This window comes from Macrobrachium rosenbergii, chromosome 31 (assembly GCF_040412425.1).
Source record: "Macrobrachium rosenbergii isolate ZJJX-2024 chromosome 31, ASM4041242v1, whole genome shotgun sequence".
Classification (NCBI taxonomy): domain Eukaryota; kingdom Metazoa; phylum Arthropoda; class Malacostraca; order Decapoda; family Palaemonidae; genus Macrobrachium; species Macrobrachium rosenbergii.
In genome coordinates, this window is record NC_089771.1 from 25,400,384 (window position 1) to 25,419,190 (window position 18,807).

Genomic DNA, 18,807 nt, shown 5'->3' on the forward strand with positions numbered 1-18,807 from the left:
TGATGAGAAAATAAGCTATAAAGTAAACGTTGATGGTACATTGCACAAACGTACTGATGAGAAAATAAGCTATAATAAAGTAAATACTTTGATGGTGCATTACTGAAAAGTACTGCTGAGAAATTACACTATAAAGTACATACGTTGATGGTGCATTACTGAAAAGTACTGCTGAGAAATTACACTATAAATTATATACGTTGATGGTGCATTACTGAGAAATTACACTATAAATTATATACGTTGATGGTGCATTACTGAAAACTATTAGCTGAGATATTACACTATAAATTACATACGTTGATGGTGCATTACTGAAAAGTACTGCTTAGTAATTACGCGCTAAAGTAAAGCACTGTACTGCAAATATTACCCAACCACAGCACTGTAAACATTACCCAAACCACAAGCAACATGCAGAGCAACAATGGATCCAAGAAAAATGCCATAATTTGAGGTACCTTCATTCCAAATATCATGAAGTTCTGATAAAGTTATAAAAATTTACGATATTACCAACAAAGTGGACAAAAACAATAGATATTAGCACAGTAATAAGCAAAATCACTGGAGGAGCTTTTAAATTACGAAAAATAATCCTTCAATTTTTCTTGGTCGTCTCTCTCTCTCTCTCTCTCTCTCTCTCTCTCTCTCTCTCTCTCTCTCTCTCTCTCTCTCTCTCTCTCTCCTTTTACACAGCAGCTGTTCATTGTTGACGCACTAAGTGAGGAGAGATAAGAATATCTCTCACTTTCCCTCGTTAAACAAAAAATGACTTCTAGACTGTTCTGACTGACTCACTTTCTGCTGTTATTCGTGTAAGCAATGGTATACACATTTTCATATAACAGTATTTTCATATCCAAATCCTGCAGTTTTATTCTTTTGAGATTTTTACCTACTACTCCTGGTGTAATCCAAGCCTAGGCTTTTTACTTTTCTGTAAAAGAAAGCTATTGTGCAGGCTTTGTCTGTCCGTTCGCACTTTTTTCTGTCTGCACTTTTTCTGTCCGCCATCAGATCTTAAAACTACTGAGGCTAGAGGGCTGCAAATTGGTATGTTAATCATCGGACCCTCCAGTCATCAAACATATCACATTGCAGCCCTCTAGCCTCAGTAGTTTTTAATTTATTTAAGGTTAAAGTTAGCCATAATCGTGCTTCTGGCAACGATATAGATAGTCCACCAACGGCCCATGGTTAAAGTTTAACGGGCCGCGGCTTATATAGCACTGTACCGAGACCACCGAAAGACAACTGTTTTCGGCGGCCTTCATTATACGCTGTAGCGGCTGTACAGTAAACTCGATTGTGCCAAAGAAACTTCGGCGCATTTTTCACTAGTTTTCATTTACCTTGAAAACCTAGGCGGATTAAAAGATATCTTTTATATTTCGAAAACTCTCGATTAAAGTTTTATTTTTAATCACTTACAAACAAACTTAGTGTTCAAATGATGACTTTGTTTTCTTCTCTATAAGTTCCTATTTCTTTAACGAAACTCAATTACAGGCCAATTACTTAGTGATTACATGAACACCTTCATTCTCCATGGCAACAAACCTCAGAAAAAAACTAATAAGGTTATAGGCCTATTGTCCATACTATTCTTCATAAGCACCTGTTACATTAACCACGAAAAATAAAACCTCAATTCAATTTGATAATGGTCTGAACTTTTCCCTTTTATGAAATCGTAAGTCACTTTTAAGTAACAAAAGTTACAAGCCCATTTTTACCTAAAGAACCTCTTCTCAGTACCAATTCAAAACGAGCCTCGGATTCCTTAATACCAATTCATAAGCCGCCACGTGTGTATTCAATTATAATTTAACTGGTCTGGTCATGAAAACCATCAAAACCATCCAATTCAAAGAGGTAACGTCTATTCTTTCAACTTCCAATTATAGATCTATAATCCTATTGTATATTTTCCTAGTCAGATTCACTTTCTTAAAGTCGTAGCCCCTAGCTAATTATGGAGCTGTTTATTTTATATGCCAACAAAATTATTCAATTGCAGATTTTAAAAAAGTTCCTTAAATATCTGGATTTTATATATCTCATGGCATCCCACTTAAAAATATGTACAAAATTCTGTCCATCAATATAAAAAAAAATGACAAAATTCACCCAAATATCTGAACATAAAAAAGTTTAAAAAATCACACAATGGAAAACAAAATTTTTTAAAGTACAAAATTCTCCCAACATCAGGATATCACAAAAGTACAAAGTTCCCCAAAACCATGATACTATACACATCCTGGCACCTCACTCAACGAAAAAAAATTAAAAATGAGCCCAAATTCCCATAAAATACCCGGATACCAAAAAATACCTGGATACCATGCACATCTTGGCACCTCACCCAGACAAGAAAAAAATATTAAGTCCAAATTCCCCAAAATACCTGGATACCATGCACATCTTGGCACCTCACCCAGACAAAAAAAAAAAAAAATTCAAGTCCAAATTCCCCCAAATATCCGGATATCATCCGGATACCCTATACCTCACGACAACCAATCACATCGACGCAACGGCCCTTTTAATGAATCTTGGCGGCGACAGCATGAAACGCGAAAAGGAGGAGGAGGAGGAGGAGGAGGAGGAGGAGGAGGAGGAGGAGGCGGCGGCGGAGAAGGAGAAAGAGGATGGCAATAAAAGAGAATTAGAGGAGACAAGACGCCATGATTTGGAACGAGCAAATGAAGATGGATGAATTATATAGATTGCGGTGGGACGGATATCTTTGGGAAGAATTTCTCTCTCTCTCTCTCTCTCTCTCTCTCTCTCTCTCTCTCTCTCTCTCTCTCTCTCTCTCTCTCTCTCTCTCTCTCTTCTCTGTGCGCCTCTGTATTTTTAGTTTTCTGTAAAAGAAAACTATTGTGCCGGCTTTGTCTGACCCTCCACACTTTATTCTGTCCGCACTTTTTCTGTCCGCCCTCAGATCTTATAAACTACTGAGGCTAGAGGGCTGCAAATAGGGATGTTGATCATCCACCCTCCAATCATCAAACATACCAAATTGCAGCCCTCTAGCCTCAGTAGTTTATATTTTATTTAAGGTTAAAGTTAGCCATAATCGTGCTTCTGGAAACGATCTAGGATATGCCACCACCGTGCCGTGGTTAAAGTTTCATGGGCCGCGACTTCATACAGCATTATACCGAGACCACCGAAAGCTAGATCTGTTTTCGGTGGCTTGATTATACGCTGTAGCGGCTGTACAGAAAACTCGATTGCGCCGAAGAAATTTCGGCGCATTTTTTACTTATTTATTTTTTCCCAAATCGAGATAGACAACAAATAAAATTATTTTTATTCCAATGCCAACATTAACAATAACCACTACGCATTAAACTGAGAAATATTAACAATATTTTAATTACTTTCATTAACAACAAATTAGGCTAACAACAATCACAATGCAATACAGCTCATAAACATTAACAACAATCTATTCACAATAAAACTCACTTTGTATCAATATACATATTTTGTTTGTTTATCAAGGGTCTGTGAATTACAATACTTCCATCAGAAATGAAACTGACTGAATTATTGTCTAATACCAAAATTAACAATAATTAATATGAACCTCCGAGCAATATAACTCACCAATGTTAACAATCTCTTCAAAATAAAATTCACAGTATCAATATGCATATTTTGTTTAACATGCCAATTTACCACAATGAGTGTTAATAAAATTATTTTCATTACAAATGAAAACAACCTTGATTAATGTTCTATGTACCTTCCACCAATAACAAGCCTCCAGAACCCACTAAATACCCACTAAATTCCCATTATGTACCCACTAAAAACCCACTAGATGCTCATTAAATACTCTATATATACACTAAATACCCACTATATATATATAGGCTATGCCCACAATATACCCAGTAAATACCCACTATGTACCCACTAATTACCCACTAGATACCCACTAAATACCCACTAAAACCCACTATATGCCCACTAAATACCCATTATTATAAATACCCACACGATGAGCAATAAATACACTATATGCCCACTAAATACCAACTAGATACCCACCATATACCCACTAACTACCCACTAATACAAAAGGGTTTCCCCTCTATTAAAGATGAAGTTATCACCTCCACAATGTCGTGGTTTCGGCTGAAATTATCTGTAACGAAACGTCATGAAACACAGGCCCCGTACTCTTTATAATTAAAATCTGTCAGCGGCTGCGGTTGCTATCTAATCTGATTTGCGAGTGATAATATGATGGAATGTATGTGCTGATCAACTGATGAATGATATATATATATATATATATATATATATATATATATATATATATATATATATATATATATATATATATAATATATGTATATACATACATATATATTTAATATATATATATATATATATCTTATATATATATATTTATATATGTATATACATACATATATATAAACATATCTTATATCTAATATATATATATATATATATATATATATATATATATATATATATATATATATAATATATATATTATATACTAGAGCACGAAGACTTATAAAATTACAGAATATGACTAAACTGTACCGATAAATGAAATAAATAAATAAAATTCAAATATATTACAGATGAAGTGCAAAGCAAAAGATATAAGAATTTGGAACAAGTATAATATATGAATAAAATACATATATATAGGTTTAAAACTTAGCTTAATTAATAATGTGATTGATGGGTTTCAATCATTCGCTTGTCACCATAACAAATGCCATCGAAGCCTTTAATAAAGTTTTGGTAAAATAGATATTCATTCGGCAAAAAAAAAAGTTCCTTGCAACAATCGTACAGACCAAACAGAGCTATAACTGCGGTTATTCATCTAGAAAAATTTTATAACACGAAATTTTGTAACATTCAAAATATGCATCTGTAAAAAAAAAAAAAAAAAAGAGTTGGCTTCCTTTGTGAACTTATAATTTCATAAAACACTGCAGCAAAATCTGAGGTTAATGTGAATTAAGAGCTACCATATTCGATATCGTGAAAAACTTAAAAATAACTTTAGTACCAGATTTTGAGCCACTGGAAAATAATAGTCCTATACCTCTCATACTGAAACGAGCAATAACAAGTAGTTCTGATAACTGCAAAAATTAATCACTTGTTTATCATTCATCCATCAGATTCTCAATTCAAATCAAATGGCCTAGTCATCACTACCACGGAACGATTAATTATTAATAACATCATAATTTGATTATGGAAGGGTGGTGTTCGTTTTCCCAGGCATTCAATACGTCAACGTTCACATTTTAATAATGGGGAAAAGTTGGTTTCAAAAGTAGCTTCCTTATTATTTGCTAACTGGAAAGATTTGCGCTTCCAATACTTCTTGCAAAGGAGACCACAGACTGTGGAATGTTGCATTAGACTTACCATAGCCACTCTGATTTCAAACATTAGGCTCACATTTTGTGTGATATACCAAATGCTTATTAGTGTCTCTCCAATGGAGAATATATCACATATTAATACTTTCATTCCCTCGCATTCTGTCCTCAGTCCCTGACAATTCATCTAAATTATGGCTGGGGATTTTAACGAAGTCAGAAACTTACAATCTGAATGGTACTAAGACCATTTTTTATGACGCTGCGTAGGCCATGCTAGATCGCTTTGGAGTGGCCAAGAACCCAGCCTCTTTTATAATAACTAGCCTCTCTGTTAGATACAAATCTATTTTCACCAATAAATTGAAAAACGACACCTGTTGAGACAACTGTTTTTATGATTCAGCTTCCGCAGAGACAAAAGCACCAAACAGATGTTAGTGTAAGCCCAACACCTGCTGACATAACAGGTGTTGTTTTGGAACAATCATCGGTCTAACTCCCTGAAGATATCGAAAAACAAACTGCAATGGATACTCCTCTGTTAAATGAGGTATTATTATCATAATTATTATTATTATTATTATTATTATTATTATTATTATTATTATTATTATTATTATTAAACGTGCCATTATTTCACACAACAAGCCTCTGAAAAAATGGATTCCTCTTGATGAGCGAAACCTACAGTCCTTATGTATATTGGCTTCGAACCTGCTCGTAAGACTCTGGTTTAGCCACTATTAAATGAAGAGATCAAACTGGATAATCTGGTTTTCATGAGAGAGAGAGAGAGAGAGAGAGAGAGAGAGAGAGAGAGAGAGAGAGAGAGAGAGTCTACACGATCAGGGTCTGAAACCCGCCGCCTCTCAGAGCACTAGACTCAACCACTTAGAATCTGACCAGGCGTTCTCTCCGTCACTTCTCGCGACATAACAAAACAAACCGGGCGAGAACTTCGAACTAACTTCAATAATAACATGTCATTTTTTTTACTATTGCCACTCCGCTATTCCTGTCCTGTCGACGCAAAGGCGCTGTGTGGGCCAAAGGGGTAACTGAAGTGATTTGTTAGTATCATGTCCCCATACTAGTTTCACGGCTGTAAGCATTTATATATGCGGTGGCCATCTAAACAATTTGAAGAAATTTTGATTACAATATCGATAAGGAGAGAAAAAATTAAGATTTATTAAAGCTATGGCATTCACAAAAACGTTAGAAAAAATATTAAAGGTATGACATCGATGACAACATGAACAAAATATTGAAAGCATTATAAATAACTCTAATTAGAAGAAATAGACAACAATATGATTGATGAAAAAAGCTTAATTAAATGAAAACTGAAAAATGCTAACAGTCCACTTAATTTGAAGTAATGGTGAAGCTATGACATTTGCTGATATTTGAAGAATTTTTTAAAACAATATGGGTGATAAAATTACAATAATTTGAAGAAATAATGAAGGAATTACTTCAGAGCGTTCAAAATAGTTCAGTATGTACAAAATTATAAAAGGAAATATTAAATACATCTGAAATGAAGTTGCAAGCAGGTTTTCATAAGTGCGCCATCAGAGATTACGAATGGATGCAAAAATAAAAATAAAGTTAATATTCTCATCAAACAATTAAATCAATAGGCCTACCACAAGAAAGGGTCTTTGGAAACTCGCTGGTAAAAGCCAGTTAAAGTTATGAACGTTCATATAAAAGCGGAATTTGAAGAAATACCAGAAATATATAAGAAGGTATATCAATATTAATAAATACTATACCATAAAATTGGCCATTTTCATTTATGAATACCCGGTACCCTTACCTCATACGTTCCCAGCCCATTAGGGAACATAAGAAAGGGATTTTCAACATAAAAGAATCTCAACAAACGCCGTTTTCTTTCGTTGATCACAAGAAAACGGTAAACAATACCATGTAACCTGCTCACGTTCACATTTTAAAACCCTAGGCTCAGCCAATCAAGATTGAGAAAAGTTGGTGCTTTTCGGCAATAGTGGGCCATTCCGATTAGGTCACTTGGGTCCTATTGACTTCGCTCTTTCTCCCTATCTCCCTCTTTCTCTATATTGCGAGAGGTTTTGCCTTCCAAACTCGAGACTCATAGGAAACGCGTATGATTGTAAATAACCTCCCACTGCCATTCATGGGCCTATATTACCATCTCAGAAGGAAAGCCAGCCAATACTGGTGAATGCCAATGCACTGGCATGAATATGCACGACCATGCTCTGGCAACACTGTCATGTGTCGCCACATTGCAAGAAACATGGCCGCCTATAAATAGGCAATCAGTGGAAGATAACTTTCAGTTAAAAGCAATCAACCCAACGACATACAAACTACGAGACACAACACTTCAATTACCTATAACTAGAAGCTGATTTTCAAGGTCATTCGGGTGCTCGGTGATTGGCAACCTCATTTAACTAGCCAGAGACACAAGATCGATCCCATGGGAGGAAAACAACACAGACGAACTTATTAGGAAGTCCAGTGTCTCTGCTGATCTGATCGTGTGAATTAGGTAGCTGGTGATTGGTCAGGTCTGACGGGAGGTGAGACTGGGCGATTTAATCCCAAATTTGGGAACTTTGCTCAGGGGAATGGTGTAAAACTTCAGAAATCTATAAAAAGTTACAGTATTTAACTATGCAAACCCATCAAATACCTATAACTGTTAATAATAACACTACGACTGTAAAAATGAGCAATCAACCAATGACTCCACACACTATATAGCCTAGCTGACGCCATCAAACGTCAAAGTGACAAAGCTCGTCCAAGAAATTGGACACTTATCAAATAATAAAGTATTTGTCAGACCTTGAGTTGCAACGCAGTGGCTATCCAATTAAAGGTGTGCCTAACAGGAATATTTTTTCTTAAAGGATCTCTTATGTGTATAAATATTTTCTTAAAAGTCTTGATAGACCAACTCCCTTGAACAGATGGCTTTAACCAATTAGACATGACCTAAACACAAGAGCAAAGTAGGAGACATTCTCTCTCTCTCTCTCTCTCTCTCTCTCTCTCTCTCTCTCTCTCTCTCTCTCCTGGCCTGTCCTTGTACTTCACAAAACCGCTCTTGCATCTCCTAGCTAAATTTATAAGATTCCCCTCCACTACATCACAACTACTGATTAAAGCTCTACATTTGTACTGTGATATACCTTGGCTTTGTCCTTATGGCTGGTTAACATTTTCCCATCATTAACTAATCAGAAATTGTAGATGGTAGAATTACATCTGTTTAACCCGGTATGCCATTCATTGATTCAAGCTGGTTGGTAGTCTGAAATTTTATTATTTTCCTCATGATAAAACAAGTTAGAATTTCTGACAGACCTCATTCAATTTCTTCATGGTATGGGAAAACATAAATCTGATACCCTAACAGCTATATAACCACATTCTATTAATTCATAGTTACTGTGAGTCTCTAGCCACACAAACTTCTTTGTAGCAGCAGTGGAAATAAACCTATGTTTATAACTGAGATTTTCACTGTTGTGGCATCATGGTCATACGTACAAATGAACTCAAAGGCTCTGGCCTCAACTACAGTTTCAGTATTTGACAGAAAGTGCCTGTAACTTTTTCAGCCTGAGGCAACTGGAGAGAGAGAGAGAATTATGCAACTGACTTGCCAATCAGATCAGTAACACCAGATGTAAGCTAGTCCCAGTACCTGCTCTGAGGCCTCCAGAGATAACAAAAGAACCCCTGAGGTTATTGAGTTCTACAACCCCAAAAACATGTTAAAATATTTGCTAAATACTTTGAAACAAAATTTCAAGGCAGACAGTAGAATTCAGACTTATTCTAATGATAAATAAGAACCCCTGATTAACAACATACAGCCATACAGGTATTCCCAAAGCTATGGCACTGTGTGTAAGGCTTTTCAAACCCCTGAATGATGAACTATGGCCTAGACACTTCTACAGTGGAACCTTGTTAATCTGTCACATATGAATGGAAAACCTTTATGAATCAGCTGAAACTACAAATTAATTGAAGACTGCAAGGCTAGGCTACCTAAATTCATAGCCAATGGAAGGTTAGGTAATACCAAATCTACCAAATCTCCAGCTCAGTGGTCTGGTTAAACTAAGATATACTTAACTTTTACTATTCAATATTACAAAGTTATACATTAAAAACATAACCTATGGAAGGTTAGGTAATACCAAACCTATAGTATTCAACATTACAGAGTTATAAATATATAGTCTATAGAAGGTTTGGTAATACCAAACACAGCACAGGTATCCAACATTATAAGATTATGAATACGTTAAAAATGTAGTGAACAATTTTGTTATTTTTAGCAGTTCACTTGGACTACACTAAACACTTAAACTTATAAAACATCAAAACATCAAAAGTATTTGTTTAGAATAGACTAGGACAGGCCTGACAGATTCATAGTATAAAGTATGATTATGTAATACCAAATCAGACTCAGTTATTCTTTTACAGTACTACAAAGTTATAAGTGCACTTAGGGTGTATGATAACCATACATATCTCACCTTTCTTTTAACACTTTCCATAACAACAAGAATCATATCGACCACACTGATAAAGCTTATATTTCAAACAAAAACAAGTTATTCTGGCTACAGAAAAATATTAATCAGTGACAAACAACTGTATTATATCTTTATAAAGTTTTTGCTTTTTATTCTAATTGTGCAAAGTCTCTTATATTTTCTTTTTACTTATTGCATTTTCTATTTCAGTGAAATCTAGTGTTCCAAAAGTATATTTCATTGCATAGGTTATTTATTATACAACAAAAGTAAATAAGTGACGAGCAAGCTTATGACCTTTTCATAAACCTTTCAATTTTTATCCTTACCCTCCACAGTATACTAAATATTATTATTCTAAAAAATTATCTACCATTACTTTATCCAAAGTTATAAAAGTCTACCTGAAGTGCTGAATAGCATTGCAAACTGTTATTTTACAATATATATGTATGTGTGTCTGTGTGTGTGTAAATTACAATACTATGTAAAAGTAATTTTTGCATTACAAAGATCAACTCATATCAGCCCACATTAGTGACCAAGTCTCACTGTACTTAATGGAAGGTAGGCCTACATGAATACTGCCAAAAAAATGCAGTCTTGTTGTCACAGGGAGCCACAGAGAACTGTGGCAGGCAAAAATAAACACCAGAAAGGACTTTTCCCCTGAGTTCTCATATAAATAGCTTTTACTGGCAAGAAAAAGACCCGTCACAAAAGCCTTGGGATCAGTATCACTGACACTGTACTTGCAACCTCACTGAAGCAAAGTTCCCACAACGATAGCAAAAGTACTTAAGAATCGATTTGCTAATGTGGAGACCCAAAAAGAGAAATTAGTAACAGAGGAATCAATATACACTAATGTTAGGAGTATAAAGTGCTAAAAAATAGCCAAATTATCACTGTATGTGGTTCCTGATACTAGCAACTGCAATAAAGCAAAATCACCTTGAAGATGAAAAAACCCATTGACTAATACAGTATGCCACATATATTTAGCAACTGCTGAGTCAATAATATCCTAATGTATAGAAATGGGACTATAGGCTCAGAAAAAGTTAGGAAATACAAGTGCTTAAAAATAAACCATAAAATTGCTCAAATTATCACTGAATATAATGCCATCTGAGGATTAATCTAGTATTTAAGAGTTGTTTAAATGCATTTATACTCCGAACCCAATGCCAAGGATAGGCTATGCTTGGTTAGGTTAGGTTTAGGATAGGTCAGGGAACGGAATATCAAAATTAGGCCTAAAAGTTTTCAGCGGTTTCTCCATTTAATCTTAACCTTACATACATTTACAAACCCTGCCATATTCCAAAATTTGTGCAACAAATTTTAAAAAATTAGAATGTATCAAATACGAAAAGTAGAACTCACAAAATACTGAATAACAATTATCTGGCCTAGGCTAGACATACTTTCGTTTTGTAGACCTAGGCCTACGTCAGGAAAGCCTAAGGTTCGGTTACATGTTCACTAATATTGGTCACAATTTCATTCATTAATTTAAAAAATAATGGTAGAACTAAGCTGTAACTCCAAGAAATAAAATAAAATAGGCCTACACAGACAATAATGAATTTACTTACGTCTCGACCACGATGGAGGCCGTAGTAGGCCTACGCCTCAAGTGTCCTTGGCAATACTAATGTTCTCAATGCAATTTTGCCCATTTAAATCACATCGATGCTTCGCCAGATCAGTTTTACCACCAGTAATTAAAAACGAGTGTTAATACGTCAGTAAATCACAACTGCCGGAAGATTTTATATATGACCTTAGCACAAATAACATGTCACTTTTCACAGAAAAAGGTAAACATCTTGAGTGTGTTTCTTCTTCTTCTTCCTTATTCTCCAGTGATTGTTCCTGTTTCTACTTCCATTTATAATCATTTGCCAAATTTAAAGGTCTTCGTTCATTTCGGGGGCAATTGCTCATTGAAATTACGAATAATCATTGTTTTATTATAATAATATCATGAAATACAAGTTAAAAGCGGAATAACTTCGAAAACTGAGCATCTTTGAATGGCCTCAACATCCTCCAGCCCTCTTTTGAAACTAGAACAAGTTTATACATAATAAAAAATATATATGAAAAATGGCTATATAAGTTCAGCCATTTTTAAATGCATTGGTTTATATTTTCAAAGTAAGAAGGAAATGTAATTTCATTTTTAATTTCTGGTAAGCTTCTAAAACAAAACCATTCTCTCTAAACATGAGACTAGCGTGTTCAAAAATATCTTTTATACTTGTTTCTGTTTGATAAAACTCGAGAAATTACTCATAGTTATTTTGTTTTATTGTTTCACAGCAATGAATAGTGACAATAAAATCTCTGGGCAACACGTTGTGACGAAACACCATCATAACCATACATATATATGACTACCCTTCCTTTTGGTTTAGCTAAAACTAGACAAAAATTCTGAATAGTGACAAACTTTTTCAGCTTCTGTGAGAAAGTATGACTACAGCCTGGCGTTTTTTAATCTATTAGTTAATTAGCCTATCTTAAAGGGAGAGGGGCTATGTTGATATCTGAGTTCAACATACGCATCGTGTAGTCTAGATTCTAGAGCCTGATTCTAGAGCCAGGTTTCTTGAAAACTGAAGGTCTTTTTGGTCGATAGAGTCTATAGGTCAACGATAGGCCTATTATCCCCTCAGCAACACCAATCTTTGGGCTAGTGCCACTTCATACGATGACGAATATGGCTAACTTTTGTTTTTCCAGTTTAAATGAAAATCTAACTTAACTGTAACCTCTAGAAAAAGATAAATTTCATAACAAGAGGTTAACAAAATTTCTGTATACCCAGCATTGCTATCATTTGTTTTATTGAGCCTTGCAATGTATCGAATAATTTCCTACCTTATGTTTATATATAAATACTCAGATTAAAATTGTGAAAATTATTTTTCGTGATACTTTCGTAAAGGAGAGTTGGGCCTATGAAAGACTTTTCTTTGGCAGGGACAGTGGTTGTTATAGAACGTTGTCTTAGAAAGCTATTAATTTAGTTATTAAAACACCACGATGGTTTTTAAAAACCTATAACGAAGCGAGTAGGAATGATCCAACATCGAAGCGGCTCGTTCGCAACCGGGGAAACAGAGAAGAACGGAAGAGAGTTCCACATCTCGACAGGTGAAAGGGAGGCATGACTTCGGACGACCTCGTTCCCATTGCACCCTGGAAGCACACGACTTTCCGTCTATCTGTCTGTCTCCTTTCACGTCATCATACGTCGATGTCGATCATTATTTTCACGTGATCTGAGACATGTTTTCTTTCAGGTATTATTTTTCCCCGGTCGATACCATTGCGTTTATTTTGTCATATTTTTATTTGCTTTTTTTTTGCTTATTCTTTGCTTGGTCCTCATTTCATTATCCGTTTGTGGACGTATTTACTTGTCTTTAGCTAATTTTTAAGTTAAGCTTCCATTCTTCAGCTCATTATCTAATTGAGCTTTAAATTTTTTTAGCTAATTTTCTCATTAGGATTTCGTTCTTTAGCTAATTTTCTAATTAAGCTTTAAATTTTTTAGATATTTTTTTTCATTAAGCTTTTATTCTTTAGCTAATTTTCTCATCAAGCTTTTATTCTTTAGCTAATTTCCTAATTAATTTTTCATTCTTTAGTTGAATTTCTAATTAAGCCTTCGTTCTTTAGCTAATTTTTAGAAATTAAGCTTTCATTCTTAAGATAATTTTCTAATTGAGCCTTCATTCTTTAGCTAGTTTTTAAAATGAAACTTTCATTCTTTGGTTAATTATCTAATCAAGCTTTCATTCTTTAGCTAATTTTTAAAATTAAGCTTTCATTCTTGAGCTGCTTTTCTAATTAAGCTTTCATCTTAAGCTGAATTTCTAATTAAGCTTTCATTTTTTCAGCCAGCATTTCGTATATAAGTCTTTTTCCTTGTTGAAATTAGGCTGTAAAATTACCATTAATTTATATTGTTATTTATTATTTATATAACGAACTAAAAATGCCAAAACAGTTGTAAGAGTTTACGTTTTTATTTAGAAAATAAAAATTAACAGAAAATTGAGCCTAAGCAAGACCAAGCTCTGCCACCTTGGGTGGCTGAGAAACTCGTTAGTGATCTGTGTGTGTGTGTGAGAGAGAGAGAGAGAGAGAGAGAGAGAGAGAGAGAGAGAGAGAGAGAGAGAGAGAGAGAGAGAGCGTATCAGTCAATAGAATGCATGAGTGCTTCGCTCCATATCTCATTCGTGCATATCTCATTCGTTTTTACTCAAAGTGTCGAGTAGTATCGATTGCACCTTTTCTCCTCAATGTTAGTGAAGAATTTATGGATCCTGGCTTTATTTATTTAATTATTTAAGGTAATCCATATATGTACTCATGACCTAATTATTCGTTAGGCAACAAAGATACGTTAAAATGTGGCGTCACAGAAAATAGTGTGCTTCGGTCTAGGCTATTCAAGATAGTCGAATGATTGCGTAGCGTGGCTCAATACGTTTGTTTATCTGTTTATTGTTTTTCTATTTATTTACTTATTTCTTTGTAAATAAGCCGTACTACGAGATGGTAAACTGACATAGATGTCAGTCTTACACATTTTACAGTCTCGTAAGACTGACAAAGTGAATAAGGAAACCTCTAAAGTTATCTTTTTCGAACACACTTATTAGTTTAAATTCAAACTATATTATCAAAGTGTCAGTTGGTCAACATTCATTCTTTCTCTCTTCTCTCTCTCTCTCTCTCTCTCTCTCTCTCTCTCTCTCTCATGTAGAAGTCATGACTAACGTTTCATTCTTTGTAGAGCAATTGCACAGGAAATGCCACCGTGGCATTATTGTCCAAATTAGGAAAACACCAACATGCGCCTAGACAGCGGAATTTTCTGTATGCAGTAGCAGAATTGAAAGGATATTCAGTCAAGCCGAGAGAATTTAAACTTAAGAGTTTGTGAAGGCTAGTTGACTCGTTTATATTAACTGTATTTACAAACAGAAGAAGACGAGGAGTTTGTGAAGGCTTATAGACTCGCTTATACTGACTGGTTTTAAATAGAAGAAGAAAAAGATTGATTTGATATCAGTTAGACTCATCTGGAAAAAAGCAGTTGAAATTTAGGAAGAATCCTTTTCGTGATTTTATATTTATTATAAAAAGATGTATTAAGATTTGACAGGTTTTGTTTTCTATAATAATAAGTATTTTGTTCTTAGACATCAGCTTTATCAGCGTAATCTTGTTTGGTATTTAGTCGCATGTCACCGACATTTTAGTCCTAACGTTAGTCATTCTATGCCAAGTTGATACTTTCGTCATCCCAGTTGTGAATAAATTACAAGTATATAATAGAATTTACTTCAAACGATAATTGACCTTTTGTTTCAATACAGAATCCGTAAGACGGCGTCTTTCTGGAGATTGATAGGTCTACTGTCACTAGCCACTGCTGAGTTGCAGCCGATTGAAAGATATCGTCCACTGATTGCCTATTTATAGGCGGTCATGTTTACGTTGCAATGTCGCTACATATCAGAGCGGTGCCAGAGCGTGGTCGTGCATATTCATGCCAATGCATTTTGGGGAGGGGAAAGAGGGAGGGGTGGGGGTAGCAGGATGAGTCAGCACCTGTAACGTGGCATTCATCAATATTGGCTGGGCCAGCAGAAGCAGCCTTCGAGGCTGGTCGGGGGTGGCCCATGAATGGCAATTTGGGGAAGGTGGTCGGGTGGGGGAGGGGTTATTTACAATCATACGCGCTTACTATGGTTCCAAGGAGTGGAAGGAAAAATCTCTTGCAGTTGACGAGAGAAAGAGAAAAAGAGAGAGAGAGAGAGAGAAAGAGCACACGACAGACAGAGACCCGAGTACACAGTGACCCACTGCTGTAATGGTGCAACTCTGGGTTGCCGAAAAGCGCCAATTCTCGGCAAATTTTCGGCAATCGGTGTCTCTAACCTTTATCGGGCGGGAACAAAGGTTTATAAAAGATGTATGCGGTTGGGGTAGGCAACATGCTGCGTAATTTGTTACGTCGGAAAAGAAAGGAAACGGGAGATGTCGCGTTACTTTTTATAGCAGCAGAACTGGACGACAAAAAAAAAAAAAAAATCTAATTTTTAAAGCGAGAGGTAGAGTGTGGTAAATACCAGTTTTCTCATGCTGTCACCATAAAATGTCAGTCTTTAGCTCGATATTAACAACTTTTACATTTTTTACAAGTTTCATTTTGCTTTTGCAACATCTTGCCGGTAAATTTTTTCCTAATTTTTCGTAGGCCTAGTTCACAATATTTTTATCATGGCTGTCTCTACAGTAGATCTGGTTATATTTTAGTATGCCTAGTTAATTTTAACTGTATTTCAGCGCGGTTATGTCTATAAATCGTTTATTAGACCAATTCTTCCATACAACTTCCCTGCAAATGAAGTTACTGAGATTTTGGTGGATAATAATGCACTAACTGTGATTCGTTTGTGCTGCTTTTCTGGAAGACGAGTATTCTTCCATAACCTAATATCTATATTAAAGTCATATATTATAATAATAATAAAATATATGGCAGATAAGCAAGTCGAAAGATTCTGATATTTTTACCGCAATTCACGTTAAAGACAAATTTACAGAGAGATATCCGTATGCACCGTTCCTTTAACTAACCTAACAAAGGGTGAGTTCCTCGTTGGGCGAGTCGGTAGAGTTTGTCATTAGCACACTCAAGAAATTCGAGTTCGAGTCTCCGACCGGCTAATGAAGAATTAGAGGAATTTATTTCTGGTGATAGAAATTAATTTCTCGCTATAATGTGGTTCGGATTCCACAATAAGCTGTAGGTCCCGTTGCTAGGTAACCAACTGGTTCTTAGCCACGTAAAATAAGTCTAATCCTTCGGGTCAGCCCTAGGAGAGCTGTTAATCAGCTCCGTGGTCTGGTCAAACTAAGATATACTTAACTTTTTAGCAAAGGGTGTTTTATCCTAACTAAATTGAGCTGGCCTTAACTGTTAAAACAAGTGTCTTGGACCAAAGTGGTAGTAGTTTTTCCTGACGTTGACCACAGAATTGATAAATGATTTTATATTCCTTTTTATTTTCCAGGAAAAGCCTGTTTTGGGCAAATTACTGGTCGGTTGGACTTGTTTCACATAAAAAATTACTTATCACTTTGAATGATAATGGTACTTGTACATAAACAGACTTAACATGCACAGAGAATGAAACTGACGTATGAGAGCATCTGTTGCAGAAGAACCTTACCTGGTGTGGTTTTCTCAAGTTCATACACAACTGATGGAGGGTACACTTGATATCAGTGATGAAAAACAGCCTACCATCTCTTAATCTGCTGACTGGGGACATGACATCTTACCAAGTTCCTGGAACGCTGCTTTAAAGGGTACAACTCAGTTTCTGGGCTTACCAGTGCAGTGTATGGGCCTAAACCAAATCAGGCAAAGGAATTATATTTCAACGAAAAGAGTAATGCCTTGATTCATTATTATACATTTCATTTAAATAATTAAATCTCAAACAAATTAGTCAGCATGGCATTTACATAGATAATGTGAATCAGTAGACTACAGAGAGCAAAAAGGAATTGAATATGAAAGAACAATCAAGTCATTATTCATTCATCCATTTAATTCAGTGAATTAGAATGTTGAGGGTACTCTGTGTATTACCATTAACAAAGGGCCATTGCTGAAATATAAAAAGTACTGCTTCGCAGAAAAATATTGCTTTGAAGAATGACAAATTGGGGAATTCTGAAACCAGTATTCATTTGCAAAAGTCTGTAATTACTGGTGGAGCAGAATAGCGTATGAAACATACTACAGTGTATCATTAACCTGGAGTTCACCTGTGTGCAAGGGAAACTTCTAAGTCTCTACAATAACTAATCACATTGTAAAATACACTTCTAGCTCTGATCATCCTAACTGGATACACACTACAGTGTATTATTAACCTGGAGTTCACCTGTGTGCAAGGGAAACTTCTAAATCTCTACAGTGACTAATTAGATTGTAAAATAAACTCAGTAGTACTACAGTGAGTTAGAGATCTAGGCAACACCTTGATTAATTACAGTTAACTCTTAAGTTGCTTATTCTGAGATCCATTTGCTCATTAACCTTTCTCTCTGCATTCCTTTTCCAGTAGAGCAACTGATTTTCCCCAAGTTTATACTCTAATTCACCTCTATTCCATTTTTGCTTACACACACACACACACAGAGAGAGAGAGAGAGAGAGAGAGAGAGAGAGAGAGAGAGAGAGAGAGAGAGAGAGGAAGGTGGCTGTGCAAATTACATCAAACAGATAGAGGAAATTATGGATTAGCAATAAGTTATTCAAATTTAAAACTTCATTTCTTAGTAAGTCATATGAATAGAAAGCCTTTTAAATTCATCATTCAAATGAAACATTGCGGAAGTAATATATTGTAGAGAGATTTACTTGTCTTTATTTTGATCTTTATAACGTTTATATATTACTTAATCTTGGATTTCGCAACGCACGTCATAATTCTCTATGAAAAGCCATTCGTTAACTTTTCATTGCTCGTATGTTGCATTTTATTAACGCCATTCACATCCTGAAGCAATTCTCCTCTTATTTCAATACTTTACTTGCAGTTTTATGTGTCTATTTATTCTATATTCTGATAACTGATCTCTTCTTTCTGTATATCCTATTACAGTCCGTTATTTATTTCAAATGAACTCTATATTCTTTGGGGAGCTTGAATTTCAAGTCACTGGCCCCCAGTGGTGGGCTTATTCCATATGAATAGGATTCATCTTCTGGATAATAATAATAATAATAATAATAA

At 35.2% G+C, this 18,807-nt stretch overlaps 1 long non-coding RNA gene across 2 annotated transcripts in view; it reads right to left on the bottom strand.

Annotated features, from left to right (window-relative positions):
- The window catches only part of LOC136855437 (uncharacterized), a 244,265-nt gene extending 232,460 nt beyond the window's left edge, over window positions 1-11,805 (bottom strand). For both annotated transcript variants that reach the window (XR_010858031.1, XR_010858033.1), the window contains exon 1: window positions 11,563-11,805. This is a non-coding gene — a long non-coding RNA (uncharacterized lncRNA). The remainder of the gene's footprint in view (window positions 1-11,562) is intronic.
- Between the last annotated feature and the right edge of the window lie 7,002 nt (window positions 11,806-18,807).